The following is a 19,484-nucleotide window of genomic DNA, read 5'->3' as shown; positions in this document are numbered from 1 at the left end:
AAAAGAAAGAAAGAAAAATCGTTAAACGTTTAATGTAAAATTAAATTAAAATATATACAGATTTTGCACAATATTTTTGTAAATAATATACATACAATTGTGCTATGCATATTATGACTTTATCTTAAGAAAAATACATACAGTAATCACTTATTTTCTTCTGCACCTTCTTCCGGCTGATAATTTTGTTTTCAACATTTGTTTGGAGTGAAGAAACCATCGAAAGTCCTTCAGCGGCGAAAAACATTTTTAAACGATTGATTTGTATGAGCGCTTCTTCTATTTTCATCGGTGGTTCGTCGTTAATATGTTCTTCGACAGAATGACCTCCTTCCATTTCTTCATCCTCATGAGAAACTTCTTGAAAAATATCGATGATAATGTCGTTGATATCTAGAGCACCATCTTCTGTAGTGAGGTTTGAGTCTATATCTTTGTAGCCAGGGTCACTTGTAGCTGAAGTATCGTACATTATCAATAGATGTTGAAGTTCTTGTTCTTCTTGGTGCTCCACATTGCTGTTCACAACTTCAATTTTTGCGTTTGAAAAGCCAGACTTTACAAAACAGTTCACGACAGTTTGTTTTCTAATTGCGTTTACTGAAGACGAAATCCATTGAATCGCATCTAGGATGCTGAGTTTCTTTGCAAGGTCACTCGCACATGTTACATCGTTCATGTTTGCAATGAGATGTCTTAAAACACGTTTTCTGTAGTGAAGTTTAAATTTTTTTTATTATCCCTTGATCCAAGGGCTGACACTCTGCAGATGTGTTTGGTGGCAGAAAAACGATTTGAATGTTGGACAATTCAATGTGCGGGTGAGATGCAGGATTATCCATGAAAAGAATAATTTTTCTGTTTTGACGAATCATGTTTTGGTTAAAGTGACTTATCCATTCGTTCATGATATCTCGTGTCATCCACGCTTTTTTATTAGACTTCCAGTCAATATTCAAAAGATTCAACGAGGATTTTGTGGTTTTCCTATAACAAGAGGTTGTTCAAAGTCTCCCAGCATATTTGTACACAATAGTACAGTCAAGCGTTCCTTAGAAATTTTTCCGCCCTGGCACTTTTCGTTTTTTAGACTCATTGTTTTTTCAGGAAGAGCTTTAAAAAACAACCCTGTTTCGTCACAGTTGTAAATATCCTTAGCTTCAAAATCACGACATAAATCTTCCGATTTGACGGTCCACTCTTACAACCCCAGTATCAACAGATCCACCTTCACCACTTACGGTTTTCCAAGAAATTTTATGCCGAGTTTAGAACTTGTCTAGCCATCCCACAGAAGCTTTGAACTCATTTACTCCCCTTTTCCCTAATAATAGGCCCATTAATGGGAATTTTTTTAGCACGTTCGCGACAAAACCACTCATACGTAACATTGTCAATTTGAAGTCCAACAGTTTTCGGGAATGATTTTTGAACCTGATCATTTCCGTGTTGCCAAAATTGTTTGAGCAGTTCATTTTTTTTTTTCTTTTGGATGTCGCTTACCTGCGTCTTCCCGATTTTGAATTTTCCAGCGAGATTGCGAACCCTATTTTTTTGCCGATCATACGCATTAATGAGTTCGACTCATTTTTAAAGTTAAATGTTTACGAGAAGACATTGTGCGCTTCACACGACACTGAACAAAACTGTAAACTGAAACTGAAAAGACGAAAGGCTGACCATATCCCCCCCCCCCTGCACACACCCAATTCATCAGAAGTTTTACACGTGCCTTAAAATTCTTGAAAAAGGGTTTAAAACCGTGACGTAAACCTTGATAAAATTCAGAGAATCGGAAATAGAAAATAAACACACGATTGAGGCAATACGTGGAAGAAAAGTTCCTAGAAAAAGGACCGTGAGCTCGCCCGCTGTCCGTTATGGGGAGATCAAATTAAGTGCTAATCTAAACGAAACAGTGCAGATTGCCTGTCCGCGTCCGTTACAGAGAATGTCCGCTAGACAGAAGCTGCAAACACGTTAAAACCAATGGAGGTGAGTTGGGGAATTTGGAAATGTCCGTTGTAGAGAAATGTCCGTTAGGAGAAGTTTCACTGTATATATCAACGCAATACGGTCTAAGTCGCTGACTTGCCTAAAACCACAAAATACATATACGAATTGGGGCAATGTGACATTAAGGGAAAGTTGCTGTTATGGATAAAGGGATGGTCGAATGGGAGAAGACTGAGAGTGGTTATCAATGGGCATTGCTCTTCTTCGACTAATGTTACTAGCGGAGTTTTCCGAGATTCGGTTCTGGGTTTATTTTTGTTTTCCTTAATTATTAATGAAGGCATATCAAACTTAATGTCTAAGTATGCAGATAATATGAAAGGTGGCCGGATAGTTAATAAAAGTAATTAGGGTATGCTGCTGCAACAACTTCTGGAAAAATTAGGCAGATGGACTTAGAAGTGACAATTGAAATTTAATATTGATGAATGCAAGGTACTTCACATGGTGAGCAGTAATCACAAATTAACGTAACAGCTATGTGGTACAGTGGAGAATGACAAAAGGAAAAATGAAATTCTAACTGCACAATTACCCGGAGGTAATTTTGTAGTCACATGAATTCTCTGAGCAATGCGAACAATGCTGACGCGGCTAAAACCACACAATACATATTCGAGTTTGTGAATGATACACAGGAATTTTGCCAGCTAGGATAAGGAGATGATTACTCCAATGTATAAGGCAGTAGTTAGGCCACATCTCTATTAATTAGGTCTGTAATTAGAGCTGTATGCAGGTCTGGAAGGATGTGGATATGTAGGGGTGGATGCAAAGAAGAGTAACAAGATTTAAAAGGGAATCAAAAGGATGCGCTTATTAAGAAAGGCTTTAGTTTTACAAATTGCAGCCTATGGTGACTAGGCACACCTGCAAGGAGGCCTGAGTGAGGTGTTAAAGCCTTGAATGGATTGTGTAAGCTTAATGCTAATAGAATCCTTCCTCTTGCTTAGATTCTACACATGAGGAGACATAAATTCAAATTGAGAAAGGATGGTTTGCAGATAGATGTGAGGATATTTTCCTTCAGCCAGGTGGTTGCTTAGTTCTTCCTTGAATTCATTCAAGGAAGAACTAAATACACTGTTAGAAGAGACTGACAGATGAAATGGGTAGTGTTGGCTTTTTTTTTTTTGGCTGATGCTGATAAGTTTGCTTTCTTGCATCATTTTCTACTACGACTACTACTACTGCTAATAATAATCATAATCGATCAGGAAGTACACGGATCCAAGAATGGAGATCAAAGAGATGTGGCATATGCAATAGGATCTTCTTCCACTCTTCTATTCTGGATATCATGACCTCGTTTTTTTCCACTTCAGCTGCTCTGGGTTGTATTGATTCTTGCTCTTCCTCCTCTGTTTCCATTGTCCATATTCTTTGTTCTGTGTAATTAGCCGCTCGCTTCCTGCTCGATTTTGACCAAGACTGAGGGAGCTATCAGGTTCTTCGTGATGATGGTCCTTCTTTGGTCCCCTGTTCGGTGACCTGAATATCCGGGAATCGTTCCAACCGCTTGTATGTAGTCTCGACCTGTACATTGTCATATCAGTCTCTAGCTTGGTTATTTTGTAGTATGTTCGCATGATATACGTATTCATTTCGATGCTCCACTTTATGCGTTGGCATTTTCTTCTTTCCTCGGTGGTCACTAGCGCAGTTGCACTTCCAGTTGATTGGGCTGGATGGTCTTGTGCTTTCCTTATGGTATTATTATTATAACATATATTATGTTATCCAATGTACTGGACACTAAGAAATATTTATATATTGTACAAAAAAGAAAATTTTAATGTGGAATATTTTGCAATTCCTCACTCAGGAAATCTTTTAACACAGCTTGTTCATCCATAGATATTCAATGGACTTAAGATTGGCATATGGGTGCTCTGGTTAAAATTGTTATCAGCGCTTTCCACAGAATACAGTTCTCTGTGGAAGGAAGCGCTGTCCTATGAAAGTTTAGTGTAAAATTCCAATGATTCAGGGAGTGCAACCCTGTGTAGAATATTAATGTACCATCTACAAATTTCAGCGGTCCGATGTCGTACAATAAAAGCATCCCAAAATAATCGCACTTCCACAACGTTACTTGAGACAAGTAGCGCTGATGGGAGCGTTTTCCTGTCGCTCTTGCTAGGCTCAGATTCTTCCATCATAGTGAAACAGAATATACCATGATTCATCAGTCCAGAAAAGTATTTCACATCTTCAGCGTGCAGCTTCTGTGGGCACAGCACCATTGTAATAATTGTTGAACATTTATATTTGTGATCATGGAGTTATGAGCTGCAGCTCATCTATGAAAACCCTCCCGAAATCACGCCGTCTCTCCTAGACTTGCTAAATGATACTGCTGCACACGTAATGCCGATTTGGATTTTGTTTGACAACACGCTTGACTATTGTGAGGTCAATCAAAAGACATCATCCGCCGCTTGGAGATTCAAAACTTTGGCATCATTTCCGCAGGCCACCGTAAGGAACAGTGGTCTGTGGAAACATGCGAAAAAGTTTGAACGAAATGCATTCGGCTGTTCATTTAATTATTTTTTTATTATTTTTTTTTTTTTTGGTAGTTGTTGGCGCATCAGCTTCTGTGGCCATAATGCACCTCCCAAGGTTTTTGCAGTACTTTGATCCAAGCCCCAGGCGGGATTCGAACCCGCGACCTTTGGATTACCAGGCAGGCACTTTACCCACCCGGCTGTTTATTTAATATCTATGCACTTCTGTAACGACCTCTGCCATCACACTCGCATAGTCAATATTTTTCATGCCATATGACCATCCTGTGGTGTTTTCATGCCATATGATTATCCGATCATCCCTTCAGCATGTCATGAACTTTATTGGTGTTCCGGAATATTGATGTTAATGGACGTCTACTGTACTAATGTGGCTGGTTCTGCCACATTTTAATTTTAGCCACCCAGTTTTTGACAATTGCACATGATCGGACGAGTTCCTTAATCTGTTATATCTCTCTACTATATTTTAGCTCCATAATCCTTTTTTTTAAAGATATATTATTAAGGCTCGATGTTCTTTTTTTTTCCGATTTTTACAGTCTCGAACTTTAAAAAAGTGTTGAAAAAATAAGCAATTAAGCTCTTATTGCTATTATTATTATTAAAAGAGTTGAACTAAAAACAAAAAAAGAGAAAATTAGGAACTATAACTTAGCATGCCTTTGTATAAAAGGTTCAAATTGAAGGGGGCGAGGAAATGTATCAGAAAACATCTCCCTACTCTTTCTGTCTTAAGCAGATTATCTATAATATCCGGAAATAATTATTTTTCATTTGAAGTTTCGTATCATAAGTTTATCCAATGTATTTAAACGCTTTCTTGTTAAGTCGGTGCTAGAATTTTTTTTTTTTAGATCTCATTTAATTGAGTTTGAAGGATATAATTTTTTTTTGTGCTGTCTGGACATTTTAAAGTGGATATTCCGATCACTAGAACTATTTCTGCTCCTTTTAATATTTTTGTGTGTTTATTGTGGCTTCTGTTTTAGTTGCATCGCTATAATGGGAACTAATAACTTCTCTTTCCTGTTTGCGTTTCTTCCAGCAATTTTCATGCGTTAATGAAGCCTGCAAAGACCAAAAACAACTCAAGGTGAAACAAAATTGGGAGCCGCCTTCGAGTTTTTCTAGGATCTGAGGTTCACTGCTTCACCATTATGACTGTCGAAATCTGTATTAAAGAGAAAGCAGAGGTGGGAATCGGTTAGTGTTGAATAATTTACGGATAATGCGGTCAGTCTGTAGGACTACATGTTTTATGACCGTTTATTCTTTTGGTCTGTTTTTGCGAATGGAATGTTTCCCAATTTACTGTGAAAGGTTATTCATTGGTAACGTTTGACATAATGACAATGAAGTTGTTTTTTGCAGGGGCGGGGGGTGGCTACAAAACGAGACGCAGATGTTGTATTGGCTCTATCTCCTTGGAAGAACCACTTTGAATAAAAATTAAGAAAATTCTTTCCTACCCAGAGTTGAACGTCGTTAATCTGAAACTAGCGTGCTCGCATAGTGAAATTGTGCCAAACACAGGATACTCTTCACTCCAATAATAATGGCGTAAAATCTCAAAAAAGATCTCAGAAATAAATGAACTTCGTCATTTATTTTTCAGATCACATCATTCAGCAAGGATTTTGTGTTTCTCTTAAGATTATATGATTCTTAAGTACTTCTTTCTAGCTTAATATTAGTAAAGGAAGATTTAAGTGTCAGTTTTAAATCATTTTAAATCATCTCAAAAATTTCTTCAATTTAAGCTAAAATGTATAGTTTATATATGCAGGCAGGCAGGGAGGGAGAGAAAGGGGGGGGGAGAGTGCCGAGAAATTGTCAGCGCTTGATAAAGGCAGGCAAATTTCATTTTCTTATGAAAATGAAATTTGTCTTTGAAATTACTTATTTCTAGTTTATTATTAAGCTAGAAAGAAGTACATAAGAATCATATAATCAAGAGAAGACATGTCTACACGTTTTCTCCTGAGATGTCTACATGTATTTTCTACAGCTGGACGGATACTGTTTCAGTAACCCTCAATGTTAATAATCGAAGTTACATTGCTTTCATGCGTGCTTCAAGAGCAGTTCGAGGCGAATTCTGATCAGCAAGCGTTTGCTTTGAGAGAAGATTTTACAATATTAAAAATGAATCCGTCACTTGCATGCGATGAAGTCACTCAATAAACACATTGGAAACTGATCAAAGAAATCAAAATAAAATCTAAGTTGACCACATTTCTTGTGGTTTGAGAGGACGCTTGAATGTATCTCGTTTGTCAGTGCCCTTTTCTGTCCCTGTAGTTTTCGGAGGCAACAAAGAGTAGAGTACTAACTGGTACTTCTGTTTAAAGAAGCCACTAAAAATTTCCTTACGGAACACCCTGATGGGGTGCTGCTGCCTTCATTTTTTGCCCTTGAAACTTGAAAGCTATTAGACATCATCGTAGCGAAACGTTCTGTCAAAGATATTTCAGTTATAGCGAAGTGCTAGCAAGTTAATGGTGCGCCCAGCGCTCTCATTAGGGAATCAAAAAGAAAAATATTTTAATTTTTCGCAAAAGTCTAATAATTCTTTGACTTCTCTGAAACTTTTTCACGAAATAATAAATATATTAAAATTATGGTATAACTGTCGCTGACCAGTAGGGGTAAATATTAACTGCCTAAAATATAGAAAAGTAAGCATAAGCCACAACGCGAGCCACAAATAGCCATAATATGTCCAGCGTTTTGAAAAAATACATAAAAAAATAAAAATGCTGTCATTTCTGCGCATCAATTTTTGACTTATCTGAATGTCACAAAACCATCTACTACAAAGTCATTGGGTTGATGGTGTCAGGTTCCCTTTATAAAGGAGTCTTGCCTTTCCTTTGGTTTTTTTTTTTTTTTTTTTGTTCTTTCGTCAGTCAGTATGTCTTTTTTCAGTGTGGCAATCTAAGAATTCCTGCTACGTGTGCTTCGTGGTTCTGACTTGTCGCTTATCATTGTCATATTAAATCCAGCTAATGCATGGGTCTTTCCTGTCTTCTCTTGTCCGATTTTGGTCATCGTTTCATTCATGCACTTTCCTGCGCTTTGTGTAAGTCACGAAGTAGACCTTTAATCCATTTTTATTACCTGTTAAGTATCCGACCCTCTGCAGTATGTTATATTTCCTGCTGTTCACGTCCTTGGCCCGATCCCAGAAATTCTTATTTCCATCTATGCTATCTTGATCATGATTAGTTCCTCTTAATACCTGCTCGCTATCCCAGGTCACATTTGGCGTTGACGTGAATTCCTGCCTTTTTGCATATTGTTTTTTCAACACTTCGTGCGCTCTAAATTTTTAGTTTAAATTGGTTCTAATTTACATCTCGATTTTTATTCATTATTCCGAGAGAGAGAGAGAGATTTGATGTAAGAAACAATGTAGAACGCCCCATGACCAGAGCTAAAATATTTCATCTCTGGATGGAAACAAGTAGAATTTTTATGGATCGCTTAAAATTTTTGTTATATTATTTTGACACGATATTTAATATACACACCATCATACAGTTTTCTGGGATGATGAACTTCTCGAAATATGTCAGCTTGGTATTAAAACAATTAGTGGTTATTCGTGATTTTTAAAAAAAATTATTTTACTGTTATATTCTGTTTTGATACATGAATTTGAGAAAGTGTCAAAGGTCAGCATACAGTTTGCAAGCCACACTTTAGCGTCCTCTGTAACAGTACAGTTGTTTCACATTTGTCACTGTTTGAAAAGGTTTGGGTTTAAGCCTCGTAGATGACTGGAGAATCTTTAAGGGTCTCCCCAATTGAGACAGAGTTAGAGTACTCCAGACGGAGGAAGTTGAGTCTAAGTGACTGATGTTGATAAAAAACCAAACCTACAACCACAGTTTAGCCTCTCCTGTCATGTATATACAATCGTACCTCTTTACACAAAATTCCTGACAATTTTGCTCAGAATGGAATCAGAAATTGTTGTCGAAGGTGAGGATTCAAAAAGTAAACTGAAATATTGATATAAATGCTTCATTAACCTGAAAAAAAATATACTTAAATAAGTAGCAGAAATACTAAATATTGATGGCAATATTTAATGATACATAACTAATTGTTATTCGTCCTTCAGGTATAACGTTACCAGCTGTAGCGCTACGGAAGGTGGTCTTGGTGAATGTATCAAAGCATGAGTTGCCTTTTGCTATTACAATCGTGCAGAATTCCTTCACAGCAGGATTAGCTTGAGAGCAGAGATGCACTTTAAGTCATTGTCATTTTGCTCAAAAAGGTCCAGACCTAAATTTATTCGGTTCCGTCCAATTTGAAGAATTTCGCTTGTTAAAGCTTTGTCATTTGAATCCCTTCATAATTTCCTCAGCCTTTTGCATGTGGTCCTACTATAATTGGCGTAGCTCTTCACTCGTCAGTGGTTTCCCCACGAGACTACAGAAATGCTTCTGCATCCTCCTTTTTTGATCTTTTGTAATCTGGTACTGTTGGCCAACGCTGTGATGTTCCTGATGATTGTTGGCACACTCTTCTCAGATCCAGTTAAATCATTTATAACATCCGGTCAGAGCTTCCGCCAAAAACTGTTCGTACAGTTCGTACCATCTACGAGTTTCACTATATTATACTTATCAGGGCTGATTAAGATTACATATGGAATTTATTGGTACTTGCGCCAAGGAGAATCCGAATAAAATGGGGTCACGTATGTATGTAATCTTCCCGGAGGTTGCCCATCGTGGGGTAAAACCTGGTTTTGTATTTTAACAGGCTTATTAGGCTCAATTATCACTGTTATAGACCGCGACGTTTCAACATTTAACCTATTACTGTACATTTATTAAGTGCAATATTAGGTTATAATTGATTAGGAAAGTGATTTTGAACATCCAGTAATATAGTAATGTGCATTTATTTGGAGCCTTCATGGATGAGTAGATTAATCACTCCAATTTATTGTGGCTTTTTTCGAATGGGAGTGAGTTAATTGATTCTAATAGTTGGCGTTTGGTTTCCTGGGATTTTCCTCAGGTTTTATGTCCCTCAAACAAACTGCCCTTTAAAACGCCGTTGTTCCCTTGCATACAATTCCGTACTCATTTGTTAACAGATATTTACCCACCTAGTAATCTGTTACATTCTAGCATCCTGTCAGGACTTGAAATACCTGACTGCCATCGGAACACCATTATAGATATCAAGGTCATTATTCCATATATAATTCTTTTATCTGCATCCAAATTGAGAAAAGATAATTCTTCTCTCAATTTGGACGTGGTTTTTCAATTTTCTGGTTCAGCTAGGATCGGATCGCTGCACATGTAAGTGATGCTACGTCTAGTGGCATGGAAGGTTGTTGACCTAATGTCAACTGGGTAAAGCATGTGGTTCACCTTAGTTTGGGAATTTGTTCGCAGCAACGTGCCTTTAATCATAGTGCACCGCACATAATATTACTTTATAGCTAAGCAGACGATAAGAAATAGGGCCGAATAAAGCGAATTATGTTTAGTTGCGTAGAAATTTTACCGTTAATCGGTCGTCTGATTTTATACTGCAGCCATAACTTAGGAAACGAAATTCACCTTACAAATGTTTATAGTTCGAACTAGCTTATGACAGTCTTAGTTTAGGGGTTTCGGGAGGATGTCATGAGGCCCTCAAGTCTGGTGATACTTTCCCACAATAACCTTGGCTAGTTTGTGTTGAAAGCCTTTATCTTATTCCTCAACTGTATTCGTCTTTAGGTTGTTCTTTGTTTAGAGAGATGGAAAGTTATTTATTACATAGCGCATTACGCGTTCTTCAACAAGATGTGTGGCATAAAAAAGGCAACGAGGCCAATAGTAGTGATGAACACGCAGTGTTCGACGATATGATGGGTAAAAATTGTATAGTTATGGTAATTATTTATTTATTTATTTTTCGATTTTATTTCAAAACTAAAAGTAATAAGATATTTGCAGTAAGAGTTAATAACACAAACATCAGCTTTGCTGGTAACGTAAACAGTTAACGAAGTATATGTGTGTGTGGGGAGATAAATGGAGTTATGAAAGATAGGGGGGGGGGGGAAGAAACAATGTGAGGAACGTTACAAATCACTTTTTCGAATAAGAGAAAAAAAATGCTGCACAGATACCTTAAGAATCTCTGATATAGAAAAGTTGAGAAGCACTTATGTTTCTGGAAAGTTGAAGCGACATAAAGTTAGCAATATTGTGAACATTAACTAGTGTTGCATTACAAGTGATGAAGCTCTGTAGTGAAAAGTGGCAGACTGGAATGAGGAATTACTGTGTTCAACCCTTGGAGCAAGAAAAAGAAAACGCCGGAGTCGAGCTCAGAATGGAAGATTTTATATATAGAGCGCTCTGAGGACAGCTAGGTATAGTAAGCCAAAGCAAATACACAATATGTATCGGGGGGGGGGGGGGTCCGAAAACATAATTAACTAACAAACTAGGGCTGAATGTTTTCTGATTTGGTTATTATATAGTGGAGATGGAAAGACCACGTTGTTACAGCAGTCAAAAATGGAGAGAATAAAAATAGCTGTAGAAGAAAATTAAATGCAAACGAGACCTGAAGGGAATAATATTAAGCTGAAATATGAGCTTCATTATTCCCTTCAGATCCCTGAAACAATACCCCCTTTTTGTTTACCTTCTATTGTGGGATCGAAATCAGACTTCAGATTAGATTTTCCAAAGAATCATTTAAATTTTTTTTTGAAATTATTTTATTTGAGTCACCCAGAATTTCTTCTACATATCCATTTATGTAATGGTCTGTAAATTGCGTGTGTTCTTTGGTCGATTTGCCTGTTTTGCTGGAAGAAAAACCCCAGTTTTGGGGGATAAAACCTTGCTATCTACACCTGAGACGGGCTAACTCAGCCACGGAGCGAAAAAAGCCCATTAAAGTTCCTCGCGTCATCGACGGGATTCGAACCCAGGCCTTTTCCACCCGGTGTGGGGGAGGACGGTAACGATACCACTGTGCTACCGCAGTTTCCTGCTCTATTGTCGTTTCTTTGCATGGTCAGATCTAATGGCTTTTAGATTGGATGTTAGATCTAAATACAGTTGAAGCCCTGACGCGATGAGCACCCGCCGTCAGCCGGTTAACCGAAAAAGACGTTTGAAGCGGGGAATTATAAAATTATTTTGATTTATTTTATTTTGTTTTTGCCATTTTATTTTATTATTGTAATTTTATGCGATTTTTTTGAGCCCCGTACTGGTACCCAGTGCAGGAGGTAGTTGGTTGTGTCCTGTTACTATTATTATTGTTATTACTATTGGTAAAAGAACTTTCTTACTATCCTACTGGGTTCAGGAGCGCGGCTTTCTGGAGTTGCATGTACGTCTCAAACAGTAAATCGGCTCGCTTCTATACAATAACACTTGCAGTTATGAGCTGAAGCTTGGGGTGGGGGGGCGTTAATCGAGATCAATATTCACCGAAGAAATAGGAATCGTGGATGAATATCAGCGTGACAGCATCTATGACACACTTACGAAAACTAAGCTACACATTACTGCGGATTTACACCTTTTTGGGGACCTTAAGAGAGAATACTTTTTGTGACCTATATGATTTAAAAATATGCAATTATATAATATTGCCTACTTGCGCAAAACATAACGAAAGTGTTTTTGAAGAACTTTTCGTCTTTGAAATACACTGCGTGGGAATTACTCTATCCAGGAGTGTTATACCCTGAGCTGCAGCTTACCTCACTTTTGTTTGAATTTACCAGTGCATATTAATGTAAAAAATCGCTGGTAATTTTTAGAATGCATTGTATAAAGATAGCAACCTGTATGACGTTCTTGTATCAGATTTAACAGGAAATTCGAGGAACTAATTTATAGCAACATATCCGTTATCTATTCCTTGCCATGTATAATACAGCGATGGCGAACCTATTATAGCCTGGAAATAGAAGTCACTATAATAATTTTCATATGACACAGAGCTGAGGGAAAAACGCTGACTAAAATTAGTAAATGGTCTTCGTGGCTATTACGTAAAAGTGACAATATTTGAAAAGTTTCTGGTGAGAACTTTGTCGCTGCACAATTTTGCGCAATATAATTCACCGCTAGATGTGGTTTGACACGTCATAAAGCAAATTTGTCTTCAAAAAAAAAAATGAAGGAACCAACTAATACGGATAAGTGCCGATCGTGTCTTTAGTCCGCTATAGCTGGTACACAGGCGTAGTCATATGTCATCCGTTTCGAATTGTCTGGTTTTGAGTTTGTCTACGCTGAAGGAATTTCTGTGTACCTTTTCACTTGGTTTGAGCTGCTAGCTTAGACGGTCTGAAGTGAAGATGCGGGATTCCCTCGCGAATTATTTCGTGTTTTTACCCTCCCCACAAAAAGGAAAACTGGCCCTGAACAGACGCGGCTGTAGGCCTGTACGCACAACCGTGGAACGCAATAGAAAACTACCCCAGCAGCCTGTATGAAATTCCCAGGATTAAGGAACCTGACATCAAGCAGAAGGTTCGCAATCATTTGTGAAGTAGGCCAACAACGCTGTGGCTTAACTGTACGTGTACGTTGTGGATCTCTTTTTGATATTTAGTACAGGTTCATTCGTTGCTTTTTCTTACTCCGGTGATTCACTGTTCCCCATGGTGGCAGTTTCAAATTTCAAGTGATCTTTAGTACCACATTGGAGATCGACACGAACAAAGGTGACTTTTCGTATCGCATATCCAAATTACGTGGCAATAACTTGGATACGCAAACCACTTCGTACCTCTAGCTCTTGTAATGAATTGGGTAGTTTGTGGGAAGGCAGCCACAATTAGTACAATGCACACTCACATAACCTACACAACAATATCCAAGCGCAGTTATTCATATGGACTTTCTCGTTAGTCAATCGCAGTTTAAAAGTATAGTACTGTACTTGGAATTTCCCATTTATCCTGTTGACACTGTGCCTCAGATACAATAATTTCGGCATCCTTTCAAATTGTTATACTCTGCGCAGCCGCTTCCCTCACTGTGTTTGAATTCACCACTGCCTATTAAGTAGGCAAATCGCTAGGGATCTTTAGAATGCAATGTACAGAGGTTAGCAACCTTTATTTTATAACTTTTAGAAGAAGAAATCTTTATTGCAATAATAATGATAATATTACAGTTCGATACATTGCAATGTTGCCCTTCGCGGCCATCAGGCCAGGGGTTAACAGTAATAATACTATATAATAATAAATAGAGAGCGCCGATACATAAGGAAACGCGTATATGGAAGTACAGCTCAAAACTCCAAGTATAATACAGTTATTTACAGTACAATATATAAAGAAGATGTTGGCGGAAACAAATAATTTCGTATACAATAGTAATATAAACAGGCAACGTTCTTTGCACTGAACTAAAAGAAAATCAAGTGAGGTTTCCGTGCATCAGTAATACCAAAATCTGCTGACGGACAAATCTCTTGATCAGTATTGTTGCGCGTAATACCAGAATATTGACCAGGTAAGCACAAAATGATAACACATATAAATTATTTAACCGTAATAACTCCTTTCTTTATTTTCTTTCTTACAAGTGCTTTGTATAAGGCAAGATACAAACTTCCAACTATTTCATATGCGTGAACTACCGTCCGTGCTCCAACTGTGTGTGTGTGGGCGCTGTGGGAGTTATGTTTAGAAATAAGTAAATTAGTCCGTATAGTGACTAATTTATAATGAGTTATCAATTCACACTCTTACCAGAGAGAGAGAAATGTAGGAATAAGTGTAATTTTCAGCTTATTTCGCTCGTTTTCCATTTTGATTTTTTATTTTTCTTATTTAATTAACGAGTATTATTGAAAATGAACCACTCCAATATAATCATAGGTTAGATGAACCATTGCTACCAGTTTTCACCATATGAATGCGGCGTTTGCAAACCAGCAACTGTGTCGTTCGTCCTATTCATAAAAAGGACGATTGTAGTGCCAGGAAAGCCGATTCCTGGCATTAACAGCACACACACACTTTTGACTCCAAAATGCATCTAGTGGACTATTCCAAAGAAAAGATGATGATGCGATGTTTATTATGCGTGTGCCATTAAACTAGTGATAGCAAGACAATCGCTTTAGAATGCGGCGTGCCATCAAGATCGATTTCCTCAACCAGCTGGGTTATAACAGGAGTCAACACCATTTCTCCAACTGGAACAGATCCAAGTAAGACATGGAAACACTGTTTAGATGGCATTTACCTTATAATCCAAGAGAACTGCACGATCACGATAATAATCGATGACCATAGTTTATAGCCGAAGAACAGATGTGTGTCTTAAGAGCCAAAACTTATCGTGTCTGTCGTGGTCGATTCGCCTGTTTTCTAGACTAAAAGTCTGAGTTTCTGGGAGAAAAACGAAGGAAACTCTCTCCTGAAACCGACTAATCCAGTCACTTTGTGAAAAAAAAGTACATTAAAGTAATCTTGTATTGGCGAGATTTGTACCCCAGGCCTATCCCACCCGGTGTGGAAAGGACAGAGATCATATGCACGTGCTACCCGCTAGGGCGAATAGGTAAACCACATGTTGCTGTTCCTGGGAACAACAAAGACAAGATACAGTGAATTCTGCAGGACGCAAACGTGTTTGAAACAAGATAACATCAAAATATTAGCATCTTTTTGGCGTTAGCTAGGTGGTATTAAAGGATTCCGTCGTACAAATAGAACATCATAAATAAATAATAGTTAACAGCGCCTTGCCCTATTTTCGCGCTTTTAATGTTCTGTTTCTCTTCTATGGCGTCATTATTTACTAACCGTCACGTCCATTTATTTAGCCCAACACACCAAGACGATCATTACACAAGCGTATGAGTTGTTGTGAAACAGGAATAGAAATAAGTTAAAAAAAAAAAAAAAAAAAAAGCCTGGACTAGAAACCTACGTTGTTATCGCAGGCAGCGACGTGACGCAATCGCGTAGATGTTTTTCTCGTATCTGTATCTTAATTTTCTTATCCAAAGCATTTTATCGATTAGTCTTTTAATTTTATGAAAAGTTCGTGTACAAGTTTTGCTAAACAGTGTGCGCAAGTCGATGGGCTTGCGCACTGTTTTCTACAGATGCGTATCTGAATAAGTTTTTTTTTTTTTTTCTTTCTTATCGAGATTGTTAACCTACTTCTAGGTCAAGGACAGTCGATGAAGTTTTTCAACTTGAAATCCTCTTTGATGACGTTGTTATCGCAGGCAGTGACGTGTCCACGAAGGAGGGGGATGGGTGTTTACGTCGATCCGTCCATATGCCGAGAACCTTTTTGTCATTTTAGAGGATCATTTAATAGGGAAGCCAGCAAGAAATATCATTACGAATACGTTTTAACAGATTTTTTTTTTTTTGTTGTTGTAATTCAAATTAGCCGAATACGAAATTTCGTTGCACAGTTTCTTCTCGTGTTGAAAATGTACAGTCCTCTGCATAAGCAAGGATGCTGAATGACGCGCATCATTCAGTATCCAAGGGAAGCTGCAACGTAAGGATTAAAATCAACAATGCGCCGTAATCAATAAAATTTTCACTTTTGGGAACTTCTTTTTGGCGATTCACAATTTTTCTCAGGTGGTATAATATTACCCGCGTGACGCTTCAATGACTTCGGGCAGGTAATTTTATAAAAAAAGAAAAAAATAAATTATCGAACGTGTATTGTGCTCGGTGTCTTCTTAAATTATCAGATGCGATTCTTTTATTTTGACGGTTAGAAAAGCAGTTTAGCTATCGTGACAATCAGACGCAGCATCAGACATCGTTTACCAATCGATCTGTTCTCAACCCGCACACACGTACATTGACCTACAGCCTCCTTTGAAATTATTGTGTTCGTACGCATTTATTCTTTTTGTTCGGTCGTTTTAAATAAATGGAGAAGACTAATCATGAAGCGTTAATTTGTGGGCAGGATTGTGGAGTGGTATCAGTGACCTGGGTGCGTGATTGGTTTGGGATTCCCCCTTTCTTTTATTATAACTTTTAAGACGTTTGATATGTCGATGCCTGGGTGCGTTACATCCGGTGCACTCCTCTTTGGTAGCCCTGATCATGTAGGAGTATTAAGGTGGAAATACACAATTATCATCTCACGCGAGCTCACATGTAGTGAGCTGTAGTTGTTATTGGTCGACGACTATGTACGCTTACGTATATAGTCCTTAAAATTTCCTTCTGATAGCCGATAACCATCCGAGAAAGTTCTGATGGATGGTGAATCTTTTTTGGGTCATGTAAGAAGATTTTGACAGAGAATGTAAGAAGTAATCACAAAATTACTTGAGAATGTAATCATGTAAGAAGTTCGACATGCGTCGAGTGTCAGCAAAATTCAACAATTTTGCTGACACTCGTCTAACATGCTCATGAGCACATCGCTCTCCAATCAAGAGTTTTTGGCCCAATAAAATATTCTTGTAGTACCCCGTTCACCATATTTACCTGACCTTGCTTTATGCGATTTATTTATTTTTCTCTTCCTTAAACTCAAAATGAAACTTTAATGGCAATGATCTTGATGCCCTTCCAATTCAATCATCTTTCGGTTGAAGACCTGCAGAGATACGTCCAGAAATGGCAGGAACGTTGGGATATTTGCATATAATCAGGAGGAGCAGTGTGGGGGGAGGACTGCTTATAAAAATAAGAAGTATTCAAATAATTTTTTGTAGAAAAATGGTTTAGTAACTTTTTTTCTTTTTTTTTTTTATCAGATCTTGTCTATTGACAAATTTATCTTGTGGAAAGAAAAGTAAAATTAAACAGATGTTAACATAGTATCATCTGGTTGTAACATTTACATATTAATAATAATGAAAACAAAGAAAAAGTGAGTGTTCCTTATTAAGTAAATATACATGTACTAGGATAATCATCCCAGGAAGTAATGTTTAATTCCTCAGGTCGCTGGCAATCGCATCATTTTTATACGTAGTAAACTATCAAGATAGATTAATTGGCACCGTTTAAATTATATCTCATATTGTGAATACCTTCACAACGGGTTGCCATGATATGGCATTACCTCGAATAAGTAAAGCTTCACCAATGGAGAAGACTGTTGTTACTTATTCTTGGCGGGTACAATCACCCAGACGACACCTTTTGTAAAATGGTATGGGATAAAAAACTGTGTTATCCACATATCTGTCCCTATTAGAGTTTGAAAAGCAAAAAAGTAAAGGAAAGTGATAGTAGGAGAGGATGAAGAAGAAATGCCGTCGAAAGAGGAAAGGAACAGTTACTCCTCACACTCACTCACCAAACTAAACCAACCACTTATGAATCCTCTGAATAGGCAACGCTTCCCCATTAGGGAAGACTGTTGTTACCTATTCTTGGTAACTCTAGCAGCATCAAGCTCCCGCAGACAGCACCGTTTCGAGGCTTATTGGCCCCTCTTCGGTGGGCGGACAGGTACCCTGGTGATGCAATAGTGAAAACCCAGTTGTGAGGTATAACTGCACAATATGAGAGATGCCTGATGGTGAGCAATAGTTTAGACTAAATGAAATCTTTTTGGCTAGAACCTTAGACTACGAAGGAGTTTATCAAAAAAAAAGTATTTTATCCTGAGGTCGCATAACAAGTAGATGGTCGTGCCAATTAAAAGTAGGATATAAAAGGCATGCATACTCAATGATAGGTAGTCGAGATCAGAAAAGAATCCAGATCTCTTTACAAGCGGTGTGGTAGTGGGTTGTTACATAGCGGACGTTCACTCACCAGGTAGCAGAAAGAATGGAGCAATCAGTATCAATTGTTGGACCCGTACACTCATCGAAGACATGTTTTTCCACTGGGATACTTATGGTACTCACTTCATGCGGTTTATTGTGTGTTAGGTCTATGTACAAGTGTGTGTGTGTTTACTAGCCGATTTGCATATTGTGCTGGCTGAAAGAAATATAACTCACGGGGAACCCTATTCCTTGCTGCAATCGGCTAACCATAGCCCCAATTGAGATGATCGAAAACTAAAAGGATTTCAGGAATTCCTCCAGTCCACCATCATTCAAACAAAGAACTCTCCACACTAGTGGCAAAAGGCGAAATCACGGAGGACTGTGGAATACTAGCTAATACGCTTAGTTTCTTGGATGGAAAGCTGTAGATTTTATCGCTACTCTTGATACATGGATGTAATATCATATATGCTGAGCATTGGGGTAAGAATAACCTTCTCGGACTATTGTGAATTTTGACCGTTTTTTCTTCTTTTTATCAGCATAATTTTATGTACTCAATCGTGTGCTTTGTTTTGACTGAGTTTGCAAAATATATGAAGCAGGGCGTGAGTAATCGAGACACTGCCTCTTGTCACTCAAACAAAGAACTGACTTCAAATACTACTGATCAAGATCCTCCCCTTCATCATCAAGAATAACAGAGAAAATTCTTTTATATCTTCGCCCATATTTTTAAAAATTTTCTGCGCTCTGTCCATCTCAAAAATGAACCCCCCCCCATTAAAACGTTCTGCATCATTTTCACATGTTTTCTGCATTCAGGTATTTGTCTCAACAGGAAGGGTTTTGATAAATGCGAGACGTTTCCTGCTGTCCTCAATCATTCTTTCTTCGCTCTTCTGCACCTGCTCGTTTCCATGCGCAGTAACATTTTGTCATTCGTTCATTGTGCTGCATTCACAGTCGCGGATCTCTTCTGTAACCTCGCATCATAAAACTTCGCCAAGCCATTGAATAATTACCCCTACGAGGAATTTTATTCTCTGCTGTTACTAACTACTGCTGTTACCATTCAGATTTTTCAGTGTAACTGACTCCTTGTTGTTTATTGTTATTAGACGATGTGTAATTTGAAAATCTTTCTCCGAACCTCTCTAAGTGCCTGCCAATTTTATTCTACTGGATTTCTTCCAC

At 37.9% G+C, this 19,484-nt stretch overlaps 1 protein-coding gene across 4 annotated transcripts in view; it reads left to right on the top strand.

The window, feature by feature from the left end:
- The window catches only part of LOC150091163 (growth factor receptor-bound protein 14-like), a 452,305-nt gene that overhangs the window by 104,590 nt on the left and 328,231 nt on the right, over positions 1-19,484 (top strand). Inside the window, exon 2 of one of the 4 annotated variants that reach the window (XM_090382356.1) lies at positions 5,596-5,743. The exons of the other annotated variants lie outside the window; for them this stretch is intronic. The gene's annotated coding sequence lies outside the window, so the exon portion shown is untranslated. The remainder of the gene's footprint in view (positions 1-5,595; positions 5,744-19,484) is intronic. 4 annotated transcript variants of the gene reach the window in all.

Source organism: Mastigoproctus giganteus, chromosome 1 (assembly GCF_048544385.1).
Source record: "Mastigoproctus giganteus isolate SK-2022 chromosome 1, ASM4854438v1, whole genome shotgun sequence".
In the NCBI taxonomy this organism is placed as follows: domain Eukaryota; kingdom Metazoa; phylum Arthropoda; class Arachnida; order Uropygi; family Thelyphonidae; genus Mastigoproctus; species Mastigoproctus giganteus.
The sequence above is the reverse complement of the archived record's forward strand: the minus strand, read 5'-3'. Positions and strand labels throughout refer to the sequence as shown.